Below are 20,286 nucleotides of genomic sequence, written 5' to 3'. Positions count from 1 at the left end.
AAAGGTGCAAGGACATGGGCAGGCATTTCAGAGAAAAGGAAACAACTGGCTAATCAACATAATTTCAGCCTCATTAGTAATTAAAAAAAAAAAAAAATTAACAAGTACCAGTTTTCACTAGCCAAATTAGCAGACAGAATTGATGCAAAATAATTCATATCCCTTGACCCACTAATTCCACTGTGAGTATGGTCTCGTCGGAAAACAATCAATATGGAAAAATGTGCACTAAGATATTCACTGCAGTGTTAGTTACGATTATGAGAATTTGGAAACTGAAATGTCCAAAAGTGTGTGAAAGGTTAAGATGATTGTAAATGCTCAAAATAGAAAAACATGCAGCTGTTTTCTTAAAATGATGCTTATGAAATGTTTATAAGAAATGTAATATATACATAAAATCTATATTGCCTTAGACTATGCAGTGGATACAGTTTGATAGCCTCTGTTCACCACATGGCTTTGTAGCATGACACTTTTTCTCTGCTATTTATCATATTCTCTTCATATCTCTTGGAAACGTCCTTTTGATAAACACATTGCTGCATCTTACTTGCTAGAATGGCAATAATGATTAATTTGAATGCATTTATGCTTGTCACCCAACAGGCATCAAATGATTCTCCAAGTACCCCTAGAATCTATGTGCTTCTCAAGTCTTTTGCAATGTAACGATCCTTTAAATAGCAGATTTTTACTGCTAAATTAAATTTCAAATTCAATAACCATAAATAAGGAATAACACATCTTCATCTGCACATTTTTCACACTGAGCTCAGAGTAAAACATCATTTCTTATTTTCTTGATGCCTCCTGTCATTCCCAAGGAAAGATTGACCATACATTCAGAGAAGAAAGTTAAATGTTATTTCAAAATACAATTAAGCCTCAAGGTTTGTCTCTTAGAACAAATGATTGCACCCTGGGAATTTTGGTGGCTTAGTAAATCTTGGTGATCAAAGTGGCTTTCTATTACCTAACAAATAAAATTTGGACTCTCTTGTGTAGCACTGAAGACCTTCTCCACTGTGCCTCCTATACATGGGTCCATCTTCTTCCCATATTGCTTCCTCACATAAATGAAATGTCTTAAAAGACCAAGACAGCCAATGTTTTACTGTCCTTTCTTACACCATATTCTTTGTCCTGGAATGCCTCTTCCTATCTTCCACCGCCACATTCCTTAAGAGGAATGACTATAAATTTATTGGGGGCCTCCTATGTGCTGGGAACTTTTGGAGGCACATGGGATACACCTTGAAGCAAAGCAGACAAAGATCCCTGCCCTCACTGGAGTCTGCATCCCTGAATAGGAGAGACAGACGATAAACAATGGAGAATAATTAAGCAGAGGATACAGAATATAGACTATTAGAAGGTGAAAATGCTAAGTAAAAAACAAAACAAAGAAACACAGTAGGAAAAGGGAGATTAAGAGTGCAGAAGAGGGCTTCCTTGGTGGCGCAGTGGTTGAGAGTCTGCCTGCTAATGCAGGGGACACGGGTTCGGGCCCTGGTCTGGGAAGATCCCACATGCCGCAGAGCGGCTGGACCCGTGAGCCACAACTACTGAGCCTGCGCGTCTGGAGCCTGTACTCTGCAACGGGAGAGGCCGCGGTGGTGAGAGGCCCGTGCACCGCGTTGAAGAGTGGCCCCCGCTTGCCACAACTAGAGAAAGCCCTCGCACAGAAACGAAGACCCAACACAGCCATAAATAATAAATAAATAAATAAATTAATTAATTAATTAACTAAAAAAAAAGAGTGCAGAAGATACAATGTAAGCTGTGAAGAAAATGTAGGCTCTAAATTAGCATAAAAATATGGGCTGCAAATGTCTGTGCTTTAGAGAAGAGAGTTACATTTTATTTTTCAAGCAAAAGAAGTTGATTTATCTGAGATCACATGGTTAGTTAGTTCAGCCCCAACGACTAGAACTCAAGTCTCCTGAAGGCCATTCCAATGTTCTTCCCCATTAGAAGCTCTTGCTACATCTGTGTTACGTATGGGGTAAAAAGAATGGGTTTGGGAATCAAAAGGTCCAAGGCTCAAGGCCTGTCTCTTGGACAAGTTACTTAACTCTTTTCCCTAAAACTTTTCTACCTAGAAAATGAAGATAATTACAGTACCTACATCACAGACATGCACAAAGGCAAGAGGAAATGATACACAGAAGACATTTTGACGGTGCCTGAAATATTGTAAGCACGTGTTAAATGCTACTGTAACTTTCTGTTTGTTTTTAAATCTCATTAGAATACCAAACTCCTATACCATAACAATGAACAGCAGATGCCAGCTTAGATATTAACATTAAATGAGCATCTACTATATGTAAAAGTTTATACTGCTTAGAGGTCTGTCATACATGTGATGAGTAAATTAGAAGCTTTCATGGCAGTGGCTTTTTTATGTTGTTTTTTATAGGAAGCTGACTGCTGGAAGGTTTCAGAGATCAAACAAAGCTGGAGGTCATGGTAGCAGATGCAGTTCTCCTTCTAAAACTAGTGGACTTGGACATTAGTTCATCTTTGACAAAAACTGACGTTTCACAGTGCCCTCTAATTTTCTGGAAGAATAAATGCTTCAATTTCTTCCACGATATAAAAAATAATACCAACCTGGAAAAAGGTATATTTTTATAAGAAGAACATCTTTCTGAAATTTATCCAGGCCTCCAATAAGAGCAATTTGAAATATACCTTAAGGTATATTTCTATCCACAAACACACATCTGTATTTTTTAGGTACTCATCTGATAGCATCATACATGTTTTCTTCTAGACTCTAATCACCTTGAGGAAAGAACCAGTTTTTCTTTACTCACAATTCCTAGCACACTGTTCCTAGCTTCACTCATAGGAGGAACAATAACTATTATGGAACAATAAATGTCTGGTCAACACATGGGTCCATACATATCTGGTGCCTTGGCTTATCCTTAGTTGCTGAGAAGAGTCCTGATATATCACAAAAGAGGAAATAGTTTCCATATATTTCTGTATAAAGGCAGAAGCTAGAATAACAATGTCATTGTTATTGGTGGATCCTAATGAAACCATCTCTCATGTACAATCTCCTTTCACTTCTATTCTATTCTATTGTATTGTATTCTATTGTATTGTATTCTATTGTATTGTCTTCTACTGTATTTTTTGGCTGCGTCATACCATACGGCATGTGGGATCTTAGCTCCCCGACCAGGGATCGAACCCATATCCCATGCATTGGAAGCGTGGAGTCTTAACCACTGGACCGCCAGGGAAGTCCCTCTCTTTTCACTTTAATTTTGGGCTTGGTGGTATGACTTGCTCTGAGGTAATGACCTCAACGAGTGTCATAGAAGCAGAGCTTGATAAGCACTTACACATTGGGGCTGGCTTGTCTTTCTGCATTGCTCCCTTTCAGAGTGCATCCATCATGCAGTAAGAAAGCCTGTCTAGCCTAACGATGGCTGAGATGTCACATGGAGGAGAACAGAGATGCCTCAGCCAACTAGCATCAGCTGCCAGCCATGAGGATGAGATTATCTTGGACGTTCCATGCCCTGGATGAGCCACCATCTGATGGTAGCCTCACGCATAATCCCAGCTAACAACACACTGAGCAGAAGAACCGCTCACTGAGCCCAGCCAACCCCAAGTTCACAAGAAAGAATAAACCATTGTTGTTTTAAGCCACAGCACTCCAGGTTGTTTGATGTGCAGTAACAGATAACTGAAACATCAAGGAAAAGATCACATACTTAAGAGTCAGACAAGCATCAGTCCTAGACTCCCTCTTCCACCTACTAGTTTTGAGACCTCTTGGCTCATTGCAGAACCTATTACAATTTAGTTTCTTCATCTATAGAGTGGATAAAGACACCAACCTCACAGAATTTCTGTGAACATGAAATGAAATATTGCCACACCTAGCAAGTACCCACAAGATAGTTAGCTGTCATTGTGGGCATTGCTGAGGTAATAGAAATACTGTGGGTTTAATTTCTTTTTTAAAAACTTTTTCTTTTAATTTTTATTGGAGTATAGTTGATTTATAATGTTATGGTAGTTTCAGGTATACAGCAAAGTGAATCAGCTATACATACACATATATCCACTCTTTTTTAGATTCTTTTTCCATATCCATATAGGCCATTACAGAGTATATTATGGACTTAATTTCTTGGTAGTGCTATTGATGCAAATCTCATTTGGTAGTTCAACCTGAGCTATTATTGTATCACTTTTCCTCACTTTCTCCTTAGCCTCTGTCAGATCCAGACCTTAAGAAAAGTGTTAGGAAAGTAAATGGAAAAGACTCTATTTCAGACAAGCCTCCTAACCACTTTTCCCGACCACCTGGCCTCCACTCTCATTCCCCCACCACAATCTCTCATCCACCCAGCAGCCAAAGTGACCTGTCCAAATTCTTAAACAATTTCCCATCACTCTCCAACTTTAAACCTACCTATGGTCTAGCACTGGTACCTGAATGAATCCCAAAGCCCTTCATCTGAGCCAGAATCCTAGCTGACCATCACCACATCCCCCTCTCATTGCCTGGCCCTCCTCTTTCCTTTCCGCAACGTCCTCTCCAGTGAAACCAGTCGTCCTGCTTCTTCAAATGCCCGGAGCTCTCCCTGACTCAGTGCTTTCCCTTCCCTGTTCCTGCTACTTGCACCAGATAGATGTTCACATGTCTCTCAGGCATCGTTCAGAGATCAGCTCAGATGCCACCTCAGAAAAGCCTTCCCTGATTAGCTCAAGCAACCCACATCCTCAGTCCTTCAACCACCAGTTGCTCTCAGTTACAGTACCCTTGTTTTGTTTTGTTTTCTTTCTTCCTCCCTTAGAACTTGACATAATTTTCATTATTTGTGTTTGCAGGCTCACTCCCTAATTTCCCTTCTGGCAAATGAAAGTCCTATGATATCAGGGTCATATTACATGACGTGGAAATCATGTGAAGTTTAAATGACAGTGTCCATAAGTAAAGTCTTATTAGAACACAGTCACATTTATTGTCTGTGGCTCCCGTTGCTTTAAAATGACAGCATTGAATACTTGTAACAGAGACCACATGGCCCACAAAACCTACAATATTTACTATCACACACACACACACACACACACACACACACACACACACACACAGCTGACCCTGGCCTAGAGCAGTGTATGACTTATTACAGGCGGCCAATCTGTATAGATCCGAGGGACCTTTTAAAAGGAAAAAAATATCCAACAGTGAAATCTTCCAGGACCCTGGCACAGGCAACATCTGACTAGGAATACTTTTCCCCATGAAAAGCCAGTTAAGTACAAGTTTCTGCCTAGGCCCTCAGAAGTCTTCCAGGTTCTTTATTCTTCTCTGAATGCATTGTGTTTCCATAAGGAGCAGAATTCCAAGTCTGCGTTCTCATCAAGGGTTCTAACCGATCCACACACAGAGAAAAGCTAAATGAACAACACTGAAGATGTTTGGAAAAATTAAACACAGATTTCTTAATAAACCCGAAAATAGCTTAAGAAAGCTGAAAATAGGCTCCTGGAATCCCAAGGCATGTTTATTTCTGTTTAAATAGATGACTTCGCATAGACTGTTATCAGCTCAGCAGGGATCCTGAGAGAAGTACTTTCCTCCTCCTGTGCATTTTAAGCTCTTTTCCAATGAAATTCAGCTGGATTCTATAAAAAGCATCTGTCAGTCTGGAGAAAAACAATAACCATGGCCAAGTAATGCTAACACCCTCAGCTGCCCATTTCTGGAATGCTCTAAACAGACAGGAAATAGGCTCACTGGAGAAGATCAAGAGTTTGACAATCTTTTTTGTAGAAAGGTGGCTTCTTGGAAAAAGAAGATGAAAATATCAGGTGGAAGAGTGATAAGGTTATTCTCACTGGAAATGCTGTTGTGGTGGTTTGCTTATTTACCTGAACCAGAGGAGTGTGGTGAATGTTCGAGCCATGGGCATGCCTTTTGCTACCATGACAGAGAAGAGGTATGTGCAACTACGACAGACCCCAGGGAGAGCCTAGCCTATGGGCAGCTTCTCAGGGCCGATGGGGGAGTAGATGATGCCACTGACATTAGAATGAAAGATGACTGAGGAGGGCAACAGATACAATGTCATTGCAAGGCCATTTCCAGAAGGCCATTGAAATGCAAGGCCATTTCCAGAAGGAGTGAGAAATCAAAATGGTATCAGAGCAGGGAGTTCACTCTGGAGCTGATCACCAAGGAAGAAAAGATGACATGTTTCTAGAGATCAAGTTCACTATCAAGGAGGCATTTGAGAGAGATGAAGGAAACAAGAAGGGTGCTGGGAAGAACAAAATGACAAACCGTGCTCACAGAGATACTGACAGAGAAAAACATGAAAAAGAACAGAAAGCCTTTGAAGAGCAGCTGTTGGGCTGAGAAGGAGCTTAAGAAAAATAATGAATCTTCCTAATCACAAGAATTAGAGTCAACTACGATGAGGGGTCTAGTCAGGTTCATTAATCAATGTGAAGAGTTCATTCCAAAAAAATCACTTCACAGAAAAATCAGATGCTCCCCTTAAACCTTGAAAATCTTACCTTTTAGATAAACATCATTAGGGCAAGGCTTTGTAGGTAAAATGAGTTTAACAGTAATTACATGCAAAATAAGAAAGGAAGGGAGTTCAGAGTAAAAGCTGTGAGTATCAGGTAATGGGCAGATAAGTGGCTTGTGATGGTATTAAGAGCTCTCCCAGGCAGGGTCCTCCCCTTCTGTCTCCTACTTCTCCTTTCTTTTTCTTTCTCTCTCTCTCTCTCTCTCCCTCTCTCCCCCATAGAGGCACAACTTACTCTGGGAAGATTTCTGATTTCTCCTCTTCCGTGCTCTCATGGCGCCTTGCTTATACCTCTATTACAATACTTATCACACCCCATTTCGTACCTCAGAGATACTGCAGGTTCAGTTCCGGACCACCACAATAAAGCAAAAATTGCAATAAAGCGAGTCACACAAATGTTTTGGTTTCTCAGCGCATGTAAAAGTTATGTTTACACCATACTGTAGTTTATGAAGTATACCATAGCATTATGTCTAAAAACACAAGGTACATACCTTGATTAAAAAAAAATTATCGCTAAAAAATGCTGACCACCATCTGATCCGTCAGCAAGTCGTAATCTTTTTGCAATCATAACATCAAAGATCACTGATCACAGATCACCATAACAAATATACTAATAAAAGCGTTTGAAATATTGCAAGAATTTTAGCAAAACGATACAGAGACACGAAGTGAGCAAATGCCTTTGGAAAAATGGTGTCAACAGACTTGCTTGATGTGGGGTTGCCACTAAACTTCAAGCTGTTAAAAACACAATACAGTGATGCACAATAAAATGAGGTATGACTGTAATTCCTGGATGATTGTTGATTCCCTCAGCCCCGAGGGATCCTCGAGAGAAAGGACATTGATAGGCAAGCTGCACCCTCAGTGGTTTGCACAGCACCCAGCTCAAAGCAAGTATTCAATGGAGGACAAACAACACTGAGGAACAAGTGAACAAGTAAAAGAACAGACGGGTGAAGTTACTGTGCAACAAGTACCTTGCTGCTGGCAAGAATAAAATTGGCATCCAAATAACTTAATTCCATCACAACACAAATACCTTGAAAAGGATCAATCCCAGAGACTTTTCTTATCATGGAGTAAACACGTTATTTATAAACCAGGCTTTCCAACCTCTTTTTCTGGTATTGGCATATAGTTGATTTGTGACACCATGCTTTTTCACAGAAATTACATCTTTTATCAAACTGAAAAATCAAACCTAGATGAAGTACCCTAGGTATGGCTCCAGCCACAGCCTTAAATAGTTAAATATTATTTCATTTGAAAGTCCTTTGTATTTCCTTCCACAATACTACTAATATATCCAGAAATCTCGACTTCTTCCTTTGCTATTATAGATTTCTGCACAATAACTTCAAAATCTATTTTCTTTTATTTTTCTCATTTCCCATGTTCCATTTAGGAGATAATGTAAATGCCTAAATAGGAAGCAACTCCAAATATAAGGAAAATGATTCCCTTTTTATCAGTGATAAGACCTAAAAAAGAAAACAGGAAGAAAAGATATTCTGGGCAAAGTTGAATAACTCTGAGGGACATATTAATTAGATAACTATCTATGCATACTATTTGACTTATGGATTCAGTTATTACACATAGTTGTATTGAATGCATTATTTAATAGGTGATATTAAATAATAGATTAATTTAGAATTATTACTTTTTCCTTTACCATGACATTGAAATAATTTCATTTAATCTCGTCCCATGAATCTTGACCTCAAGGTCTTCCTCAACCCAGAGTCATTTTTCAAGTTCTCTAAAGTTTTCCAAACCTATCATTATCCCATCTGTCTAAGTTGTTTGAGATAAAGCACTTTTTGAATCTGTATTTGATGCTTTCATTGGAAATCTCAAGCAAAGTCAAAAGAATCCAATCGTATAATATTAGGATTTATTTCCCCATTTGTCTAGTAGGTAAATATATGTGATCTCCAGTGTGACCAAAACCTGAAATTTGTCGTTAAGTGATTTTTAAAAGGCACATATATAATGACACTCAATACTTGCAATTATGACAATATGCTCCCAGGAATAATGACTCATTTTTTGTTGAGGGATTTTTTTTTGCCTCCTTTAAAAATTTATTCTACAGATAATTTCTATAAAAGCCCCAAACTGGCATAGCTAATGTCCTCTCTTCCGTACTCCAAATACTTTGTCATTCAAAATCAAAGAACTGACAGAACACCTGTTACTATAAGAACATTATAAGAATTTGAATTTAAGGGAATTCCTTTTTTCTGAGGGATAAAAAAGGGGGAAAATACCTTGTATTTGAACATAACACAATATTTTCTTTCTCCCTTGTGGCAACAACCATTCATTTACATCTATTTGGCATGAACTAAATTTGGCATTAGCTCTAGCAAACCAGATGCTTAAGCAGATGAAAGCCCAGACTAGTGTCTTTCTCAGTAGACACTGTTTTTACTCAGGCTGTGTTGGTTTTTTTAAGCATTTGCAAAATTGGTAACAAGATATTCCAATTTTTAAATTGCTTTGTGAAGTTGAGGCATTTTTGTTTTCCATTTTCAATGTGTCTCTTTTCTCTTTTCCTTGCATTTCTTAGAGCAATCGCAAATGCAATATATGTAGCTTCCCACGTCAGCATAAGCAAATTCATTTCGATGTGAAGAAGACTTTACCGCATTGAGTCCCCAGGTTATGCAAGTTGTCAGACAAACTCCAAGAACCAAGTGTCCCCCCTCAAAAAATTTCTAGCTCTGTAACAGCTTCCCGCAGATATTTTACATATTCCCAGCTGAGCCCCCAGTAATACTGTCAGTTTTTTGCAACCTCTGTAATGATCCAGAACTGGATAAATTTATTCAAAGTTCTCCTCTTTGCAAAATTCAGCATTTCTTTTCCACTTCCTATCATTATTTTATTCTCTTGTTTCAACAGCACATCATTTCTTTTCCATGTTTTGTCTTTTTTTAATCTGCCATTACTACAAAGAAGCAGTTCGACTATTTGATTTACCATGTTCAATATGTGATGCTTGATTCCGGCACTATTCTCCCGATTATCTGGATATTCTGCCTTTCTCATCCTGGGCTATCTAGACAACCTAAAATATGGGGAAGCAGTTTAGTAATAGTGGTTAGACACTGGTGCCACTGGCTTGATTTTAATCCTGGCTCCACTATTTACAATCTGATTGACCTTGAGCAAGTCAGTTACCTTTTCTGTGCTTCGGTTTCTTTGTCAATATAATTGGCTTATATGAGGATTAAATGAGTTAATATATGTAAACCATCTAGGACAGTACCTAACACATATTAAGGGTTCAAAAAACATTAGCAATAACTTTTCCTATAGATTACATTAGGAGATAGCTGTGGTATAATGAAAAGAGATCTATTGCTGAAACCTAATCCACTTTCATATAAGAGTATGAGAAATTCACCACGTACAAACCCTCATGACCATTTAAACACCTGGGTTCTAGAGCCACAGTGCCAGAACTGGAACTCAGGCTTCACTGCCTGTTAGTTGTGTGACCTTAGACCAATTTATTAACCTCTACATGCCTCAGTTTTCTCATCTATAAAATTGGGAATACAATAATAATCATCTGAGAATTAAATAAAATTCTCATCTAATATGAGAATTAAATAAAATTCTTCATGCAAAGCATGAAGAATTATGTATGACACATAAGACACAAAAAAATTATTAGCTAAAATCATTATTATCTTCAATCCAACTTGGCATGTATTTAATTAGTACCTACTACATACAATGCACTATGTTGAGTAATACAAGATCCAGAACATGGGCTAAAATACCCCTATCCTCAAGGAGCATATAATTTATTAAGGCTCAAGTCAAGTAGATAAAAAATACAAGACAAAATGTGAAATGAATGAGTTCAAAAGTCCAATAAAAGGGTTTTGTTCATTCAGAGAGGATAAGGGGAGTATATCTGGATGGGGGTAATCAGAAACCTTCTCATACAGGAAGTACTTTTGGAACCTTGAATAATGGGTAGACTTGTAGTAGGCAGAGACTCAACTGGGAAATTCCTTAATGAGAGGAATTACGTTACATAGAAGGAAAAGAAAAGGTTGTACTTAGGTAAATGAAGGTATCTATATTGCCTGGAACATTATCTAGGAAAATTGGAACCTCTAAGAGTGGAAAGACAGTGTGAGCTAAAATTATGGAGGGTTTTGAACACATTACAAATTGAGGGAACAGAGTAATGGCAATCTAAATACTGCTTTAAGGAGATTTGTCTGATGCCAATGCTGAAAATGAACTAGAATGAAGGAAAAGAAGGAAAATGTGAAGAACCCACTTCTCCTTTTGTGTTCCTTAATTGTGATCTAAGTGGCTCACAGTAAAACAAAATATAAGAAAATGAAATTAATAGAGCAAAATACATTAAAATCAAGTAACAGAATGACAAGAGAAAATTTCAGAGAGGAAGAAAATGCTGAAGGCTTTTTCCTGTGCCTGCTAGTAGCCAAGGCAATGAGGGAAACTTTCAATTGATTGAATACCTCACATTATCTAGTAGAAGAAGGGCACGAATTCATGGTGAAAAACACACGTTTTCCTGGTTCTTAGAGGAATCTTCCCTTGTTGACATTTTAAACAGATTCATTGTTTTCCCCAAAATTCAGAGATGTCCCCTAACAAGATTTTGAATACCAGAAAGCTGAAGTAAGAATGGTAAAACATCCTTCTAGAAAACCAAGTCTATGAAGATGGTGGTGAGGAGAGATATTTACAGAGTGATACTGTTTAGCTGTCCAACTTTGTATTGATATTTATTGATAGCAGGATTTAGCTTTAAACAAAGCAGAATAAACTGACAAAGCCTAAGATAAAATTATGTAACAATAGTACAGAAATCTTCTCAAGAAACAGAGGCCGCCTGCCAACTACCCGTTTTATGGCCTTGAGGGCTTTAGTGCTCTCTAGAGAGAAGCAATCTTGTAAAGGTTCATAGACTGGGGCCAAACAGGAGAATTTTGCAATAGATTAGTTCTTCCAGTCCTCCACTCCTACCTGGGAATTCAGTCCATTCTTTTCTTCCTTCCTTTGACCTTCCTTCCTATCTTCCTTCCATTAATATTTAGAATGAGCATATGCTAAGAGCTTGTCCCTGTCCTAGGTGCTGATGCTATACTAATCAATGACTCAATTGCTCCTGTTGCCAAGGAACACATTGTATAGTAAGGTTGATGGGAAGGAAAGCATGTAATGACAACTGGAGAGAAAAACACTAAGTAGGATACACAGAGGACTCTGGGGGAACTGGGAGTTCCTCCCTTCAATCTCAGCAGGGAATGGAAAGAGCTGGTCAAGGGAGGCTTCCCAAAGGTGGTGACAATTACGTCTAGTCCTCTAGATGACAAGGAGATCATCTCCTGAAGGGGAGAAGAAGCAAGACCACATACAAAGGCCTGAACTAGAAAGAATACATGGCTCTTTGACAATGAGCTCTGCTTGCACTCTCTTGCGCCACTTTGTGTTGTTATTGGGATGGGGAGAGGGGGTAGAAATGGTGAACCTGGAGAAGGAAGCAGAGATCAGAACATGGAAGGTCTTTCATGCTGTGCTCAGTTGACTTTCTTTCAAGGCCAAAGGAAAGCTGTTGAATGAGAAGTGTTAGGTGAGGAAGTGACATGATCCTATTTCCCTGAAAGTTCAGGCTGAGTGCACTGTAGAAATAGATTTAAGGCAGGACACAAGGTAGAGAAGGAACAGAGATTGGGAAGTCACCAAAGATGAGAAAGGCTGATGAGAAAGGAGGGGTAAGTGAGAAAGAAGAGAGATGGCTGGATTCAAGAAATAAAAAGGAGAGAGATAAGGGGACTTGATGAATAAGCAGATATGGTTTGCTACCCTAGTTGAAAGTCAGTTATAAACCCATAATAGAATAATAGGTAAAGTAACTTATCCAGTAAGTTCCAAAGACAGTAAGGAATTAATATCATTTCCCAGTTCTCCTCAGAACTAGCTTTTAGAATGGCATAAAATGGATACTAATGAAAATAATAATTTATAAACTACACCAAGCACTTTCCATTGGATAGGCACAGTGCTACCAGCTTTATGTGTATTTTCTTGCTCTATTTTCCCAACAACACTATGAGGTAGGTACAGTTATTATCTCATGTTACATATACGAAATGTTAGGCAGTGTCACCCATATCATTCATTTTTTGGTTGATTCAATAAACTTATTTTGTATGTACCAGTCATTATGTTAGGGGATACAGAGGACAAGGAAAAAGAATACATGGTATTTGCCCTAGAGATGTTCATAGCTAAGTGGGAATATCAAATACTGATAAATGGAAAATTCCACTATGGTGTACTAGGTGCCATCACAGCAGTGCAGTCTGGCCCAAAAACTATGGGAAGATTTTGGAAACAATCATCTTTAACAGAGAGGGGAAACTTCAGCTCAAATGTACCTATCAGCATAAATTCCCATTGTCAGATAAAAGCCAATAGTTGGGCTACTATCTGCAGTTGGGCTGGTTGCGCGATGAGTAAATTTCCCTAGCCATGAGAGAAAGGGGTACAGAGTGGGGAGAGTGGGTTAAGGTAGTACGGGCTCATGTAGCATTGGAGGTAGGGGGACTTCAAGCCAAAAATCCATCCCTTCTCCACTCATCAAGCCATGCCTCTGGTTCCAGGTCTATATCTGCCCAGAGGAAAGCACCATACAGGTCAGTGGCAGCCATGGCCAATGACATGTCTAGTGTCCAATAAAAGGAATACCATCATTATTTTATAATTGACTTCTCCCTGCTTGCCTTGTTCTTCAAGAAAGACTTCTAGATAGGGTTGAAGGCAGTCATTTCCTCCTCAAATTAAATCCCCTCAAACTAGCGTTTGGTTTTCCAAACACTGAGCCCTGACATTATATATAATGAGGATAGGTGAGATTAAGGTAATATGATAAGACAGAGCCTTTTGGAAACCATAAGGACTTTTTCAGGTCTCAGTCCAATGTCTTTAACTTATGGCCCAAGAACCATGGCAGGATCCAAGGGTTATAGCTGAGACACAGAGGTTTCCAAAATATTATTAAGGATTTACTATTTTTCTCAATCTCCCTTCTATCTGCAAGCTATTCCTGCCGATAAAACTACTGTAAATTTTTATAGTCATTGCTTTTATTTCCTACTTGAGTAATAAATATTTCCCAGCACTAATAAAATTATCATTTTTGTTTGTGTTTCTCCCACCTATGACCTTAGAATTACTGTAAATAAAATATATTATAATAAAATGACAGTAAACATTCAAACGAGCTCAGGGTTTTTCATTTTCTTATGTACATTCTCTCTTTGAAAGAGAGATTAAAAGAAAGTAAACCATGGAAGATTGTAAAGCAGTGAGCATGGAGTTTACAGTCCATGGTTCTATTTGTATAGCAAAGAGTCATGGGCCCAGTGCCTGTTAACTGGGTATATAATGTCTAGACTCTTGAGCTTAGAGGCTCAAGGAAGGAATTCAAGAACCCCCTTTGCAGGAGTGCTGCGGTACTCAGAGATGCCCATGTGTGAAAAATTACACCGGCAAAAATTCCTTCCTCACATAAACAAGACCAGGGGAAAAGATAGGATATCTAGGAGGGAGTAGAAGCATTCTGAACTAGCTCAGCTTTATGGTACCTTATTTATTACTAAAATGACAATGTATATTTTGTAGGCAAATTTTATTGCACCAATTAACTCATTAACAACCTCTAGAGAGAAGCCAGACTCCTTTGCAGGCTGGTTTGCAGAATTTTAATGACCCAGATAAGAGAAAATCAGTGTGCCAGGTTCTGGAAAAGGCCCAGGACTCTACGAACAACTTTGATTTATTCACTGTATCACCTCATATAAAAGTGTGAATTGTGGATTAAAATAGAGGAGAATTCCTCAATACATATACGACAAAATAGGTATGGCTAATTTAAACCAGCAATGTTTATGGCATTTATGGCATTCAAATTTAATAGAAAAAAAATCAGACTTGATTCCCTCCCCCTACCTCTTCTGAGTTGGAACAGGAGCTAGTTTATTCTAGAGTCCACATTAGCCAAGCTGGCTGGGCTTTCTGACTGGGTAGAGCAACGTAAAGTGTGGGACAGGAAGGAATTTGAAGGCTAGCTCAGCCTCTAAGGCACTGACCGTTTAATTGGCAACACTGATGTCATCTATGACATTTTGAATGACATCCGATGTGGTATCCTGGCCTCCAATGTCTGGAGTTTGGATGTCTTTGTCCTCCATGGATGCCAAGACTGCAATACGAATGGAGGTGGCATAGGAATGGAGCTTGAGGTAATCCAGAATGATACAACTTGCCAGCAGCATGGCAGTAGGGTCGGCCACATTCTTATTGGTTATAGTCTTGCCTGATTGCCTTGAGGGCATTTCAAACACCGCGTGTATGTGGCCATAGTTGGCACTAGGTACAAGGCCTGCTCCCCCAACCAACTCTGTGCAGACGTTATTGACAATGTTGCCATAAAGACTGGGCATCACCATGGCATCAAACTGCTGGGGCCAGGATACCAGCTGCATGGTGGTGCTATCCACAATCATGCCCTCAAAAATGAGCTGAGGATAGCAGGATGCCACCTCCCTACAGCACTGGAGGAAGAGACCATCTCCCAGTTTCATGATGTTGGCCTTGTGCACAGCCGTCACTTTCTCGCACCCCATCTGCTGGGCCAGCTGGAAAGCATATTCAGCAACATGCAAAGGCTTGGCCTTAGGAATGATCTCTAGGCTCTCTATCACTCCTTTCACACTCTTGTGCTCCAGGTTGCTGTATTCACCCTCTGTGCTTTCCCAAACAACTAAGATGTCTATGTTCTTATGCCTAGTTTCCACACCTAGTGAACTCTTAAAATGAATGACGTTGGCATAGAGATCTAGAGTACTGCGAAACACACTGTTTTGTGATTTGTGAGATGGTGGTAGGTTGTAGTCAGTTTCAAAGTTGCCCTTCAAGGCCACGTGGTTTTGATGGACTGCCATGATGGCGCTGTGAACTTCTTCCTCTTCACTAGAAGTGGAGGTAATCTGCACCTCCTCAAAGTCCACGTGGCACACACACATGTCTGAACACATTCTTGATGTGCAGCATAAGTTCAGGTCCAATGCCATCCCCAGGAATCATAGTCACAGCGTGCCACCCACCATACTTAGCTGCTGGAGGAATGTTGTGTTTAAAAGAGAAGCTCCTCAGTGAGGTCTCATGGCCAAGGAAAATCTCCCAAGAATGGCCTAGAATAGTTGGTGGGAACACGGCCTTCACAGAGCACCTGGCAGCTGTCAGCATCTTCAGTGCCATGATCCATAAGTGGAGATTTAATTTATGTAAAAATACGTGCTTTTCCTCTTGGCTTGAACTGGCTTCTTTTGGTGGAATTCTAGATCCAAAATTCTTGCCTCGGTCACAGTTGTCTCTCCCTCCTTGTACTCTATTTTGGACAGACATTCTACTGCAGTGAGAGACAGAGTACTAGTCACAAGGAGATGTGTTATAGAGTAGAAAATACACTTTGGAATTGGACAATTCATTAAGCACATTCAATGTACCCATATCATATACTTAAAAATAGACTTCATATTTTATAACACGTTTAGGTTCACAGAAAAATTGAAGGGCAGGTATAGAGATTTCCCAAGCAAAGCTTTCCTTGCCTCAAAACTACAAATCAGCCCTTTTGTTTATTTTTTTCCCCAAAAAGCTAGCTATTAAACAAGTACCAGCACACCACTGTTAATACCTTCTCCCAAGTTATATGTTTCCTTCACTGGGATTAGCACTTCATGTCAGTTCAGTCGGAAATTTAAATCTTTTTCTAATAAGTTCAAACAATTTATTATTCTCCATTAATTGCATTAGGAAACAATCCAAGGGCCTATTTATAACTTCAATTACAGTTGTTTTAATTAATTAAAGCTATTGATGGGATCTGAAATTTGTTTTGGTAACAATTTAGTTCTTGATTACAGAAAACTTTCTATTGATATTATTTATCTTTATTACATTTGTTTTATAGTCCATCAACTTCTACCAATTTTTCTCAGTTATTTAATAATTAAACTTGAAAGTAATGCCAAAAAAAAAGATTTCCTTGCCTCTACAAAGGCACAGTCTCCCCAGCTATCAAGATCCTACACAGAGTGGTACATTCGTTACAACTGATGAAACTACAGTGTCACCTCATTATCACCTAAAATCCATTGTTTAAATTAGGGTTCACTCTTCATGTTGCAAACTCTGAGTTTAGAGAAATGTATGACATATATCATCTAGTAGATTCATATAGAGTAGTTTCATAGCCCTAAAAATCCTCTCTGCTTTGTCTCTTCATCCTTCCCTCTCTGCAACCACTGGTAACCACCTATCTCTTTAGAGTCTCCAGAGTTGTGTATTTCCCAGAATGTTGTATAATTAGAATCATACACTCTGTAGCCTTTTCAGATTGGCTTCTTTGACGTAGTAATATGCATTACAGTTTCCTCCATGTTTTTTCATGGCTCTGTAATGCATTTCTTTTTTGCATTGAATAAAATTCCACTGTCTAGATGTACCACAGTTTATCTATTCACCTACTGAAGCACATCTTGGTTGTTCCCAAGTTTTGTGAATGATGAACAAAGCTACTATAAACATCCATGTGTGAATTTTGTGTGGACATAAGTTTTCAGCTCATTTGGGTGAATAGCAAGGAGCAGAGTTGCTGAATCGTATGGTAAAAGTATCATCAGTTTTGTCAGAAACTGCTAAGCTGTCTTCCAAAGTGGCTGTACCATTTTGCATTCCCACCAGCAATGAATGAGAATTCCTGCTGTTCCACATCCTTGCCAGCATTGGTGTTGTCAATGTTCCAGATTTTGGCCATTCTAATAGGTTTGTAGTGGTATCTCATTGTTTTAATTTTCATTTCTCTGATGACATATGATGTGTAACATCTTTTCATATGCTTATTTGCCATCTGTATATCTTCTTTGATGAGATATCTGTTAAGGTTTTTGCCAATTTTTAAAATCAAGTTATTTGTTTTCTTACTGTTGAGTTTTAAGGGTTCTTTGTACTTTAGATAACAGTTCTTCATCAGATGTGCCTTTTACAAATAATTTCTCCCAATCTGTGGCTTGTCTTCTCATTCTCTTGACAAAGTCTTTTTGCAGAGCAGAAGTTTTTAATTTTAGTGAAGTCTAGTTTATTATTTCTTTCATTGATCCAGTCTTTGGTGTTGTATCTAAAAAGTCATCACCATACCCAAGGTCATCTATAACAGATTTTCTCCTAGAAGTTTTGTAGTGTTTCATCATACATAGAAGTCTATGGTCCATTTTAAGTTAATTTTGGTGAAGTGTTTGAGGCCTGTGTCTAGATTAATTTTTTTGCATATGTTGATGTCCAGTTGTTCCAACACCATTTGTTGAAAAGACTCTCTTTATTCCATTGTGCTGCATTTGCTCCTTTGCCGAAGATCAATTAACTATTTACATGGGTCTGTTTCTGGGCTATTATCTTCCACTGGTTTATTCATCTGTTCTTTTGCCAATACCACAGTGTCTTGATTAGTGTAGCTTCACAGTAAGTCTTGAAGTCAAAAACTGTCAGTCCTCCAGCTTTGTTCTGTCAGTCCTCCAGCTTTGTTCTTCTCCTTCAGTGTTGTGTTGGCTATTCTGGGTCTTTGGCTTCTACATACAAGCTTTGGAATCAGTTTATCAATATCTACAAAATAACTTTCTGGTATTTTGATTACGTTTGCATCAAATCTTGGAAAGAGTTGATATCTTGGAAACTTAACAATATTAAGTTTTCCCGTCCATCAATATGGAATGTCTCTCAATTTATTTAGTACTTCTTTAATTTCATTCATCAGAGTTTCATAGTTTTCCTCATATAGATCTTATATATATGTTGTTAATGTTTATACCTAAGTATTTCATTTTGGAAATGCTAATGTAAATGATACTGTGTTTTTAATTGAAAACTGGTGTTTAAGAAAGCAACTGACTTTTGTATATTAACCTAGTAACCTGCAATCTTGCTGTAATCACTTATTAGTGATTCTTTCAGGGTTTCTACATTGATGATATTGTCATCTGAAAATGAAGACAGTTTTATTTCTTCCTTTTCAATCTGTATACTTTTTATTTCCTTTTCTTGTCCTACTGTATTCGCTAGAAATTCCAGGGTAATACTGCAAAGGAGTGGTAAAAGGGGATATCCTTGCCTTGTACCTGATCTTACTGGAAAAGCTTTGTGTTTCTCATCATGAAGTATGATGTTAGTTGTAGATTATTTGTAGGTATTCTTTATCAAGTTGATGCAGTTTTTCCTCTACTTCTAGTTTACCGAGAGCTTTGTATAATGAATGGGTGTTGAATTTTGTCAAATGCTTTTCTGCATCTATTGATAGGATCATGTGATTTTTCTTTTTTATAGCCTGTTGAAGTGATGGATTACATTAATTGATTTTTGAATGTTGAAACAGCCCTGCATAACTGGGATAAATATCACTTGATTATGGTGTATAAGTCTTTTTTATACATTGTTGGATTCAATTTGCTAATATTTTGTTAAGAAGTTTTGTACCTATGTTCATGAGAGATACTGGTCTGTAGTATTCTTTTCTTGTAATGCCTTTGTCTGGTTTTGTTACCAGGGTAATGTTGGTTTCATAGACTAAGTTATAAAGTATTCCTTTTGCTTGTGTCTTCTGAAATATATTATAGGGAACTGGTATAATTTCTTCCTCAAGAGTGTGGTAGAATTTACCAGTGAACACAACTGGGCCTGGGGATTTCCATTTTGGAAGGTTATTAATTGTTGAGTCACTTTAAAAAAAATATATAGGCCTCTTCAGATTGTCTGTTTCTTCTTGTGTGAATGTTGGCAAGGAATTAGTCCATTTCACCTAGGTTATCAAATTTGTGAGTGAAAAGTTGTTCATAGTATTCTTTTATTATATTTTTAATGCCCATAGGATCTATAGTAATGTCCCTCTTTTCAGATAGTAGTAATTTATGTCCTTTTTTTTCCTTTTTTTTTTGTTAGCTTGACTAGAGGCTTACCAATTTTATTGAAGTTTTCAGAGAATCAGCTTTTGGTTTAGTTGATTTTTCTCTATTGATTTTTTTTCTTTTCAATTTCATTGATTTCTGCTCAAATTCTTAATATTTCTTTTCCTCTGCTTACTTTGGATTTAATTTGCTCTTCTTTTTCTAGTTTCCAAAGGTGAAAGCTTAGATTATTGATTTTAAATCTTTCTTCCTTTCCATTATATTCATTTATTACTATGTATCTCCCCCTAAGCACTGTTTTCACCACATCCCATGAAGTTTGTTAAGTTGTGTTTTCATTTTCATTTTGTTCAAAATATTTTTAAAATTTCTTTTGCAATTTCTTCTTTGACCCATATGTTATTTAGAAATGTGTTGTTTAATCTCTACATTTAATTGGGGATTTTTTCAGCTATCTTTCTATTACTGGTTTCTAATTTAATTCCATTGTGGTCTGAGTGCAGACATTGTATGATTTCAATTTTTTTGGATTTGTTAAGGTGTGTTCTATGGCCCAGAATGTGGTCTGTCTTGGTGAGTGTTCTATGTGAACTTGAGGAGACTGTGTATTCTGCTGTTGTTGGGTAAAGGAATCTACAAATGTCAATTATACCCAGTTTATGATGACATTG

General features: G+C 38.1%; 1 protein-coding gene and 1 pseudogene across 4 annotated transcripts in view; both read right to left on the bottom strand.

The window, feature by feature from the left end:
- Positions 1 to 20,286, bottom strand: part of NELL1 (neural EGFL like 1) — an 856,536-nt gene that overhangs the window by 279,778 nt on the left and 556,472 nt on the right. The window lies entirely within an intron of this gene.
- Positions 6,149 to 18,217, bottom strand: LOC309668071 (isocitrate dehydrogenase [NAD] subunit gamma, mitochondrial pseudogene; annotated as a pseudogene). Its single transcript has one exon. The product of its transcript is annotated as an isocitrate dehydrogenase [NAD] subunit gamma, mitochondrial pseudogene (transcript).

Source organism: Balaenoptera physalus (genome assembly GCF_965194825.1).
Source record: "Balaenoptera physalus genome assembly, chromosome: 10".
Taxonomy (NCBI): domain Eukaryota; kingdom Metazoa; phylum Chordata; class Mammalia; order Artiodactyla; family Balaenopteridae; genus Balaenoptera; species Balaenoptera physalus.
Note: the sequence above shows the minus strand (reverse complement) of the source record. Positions and strands in the feature narration are given on the sequence as shown.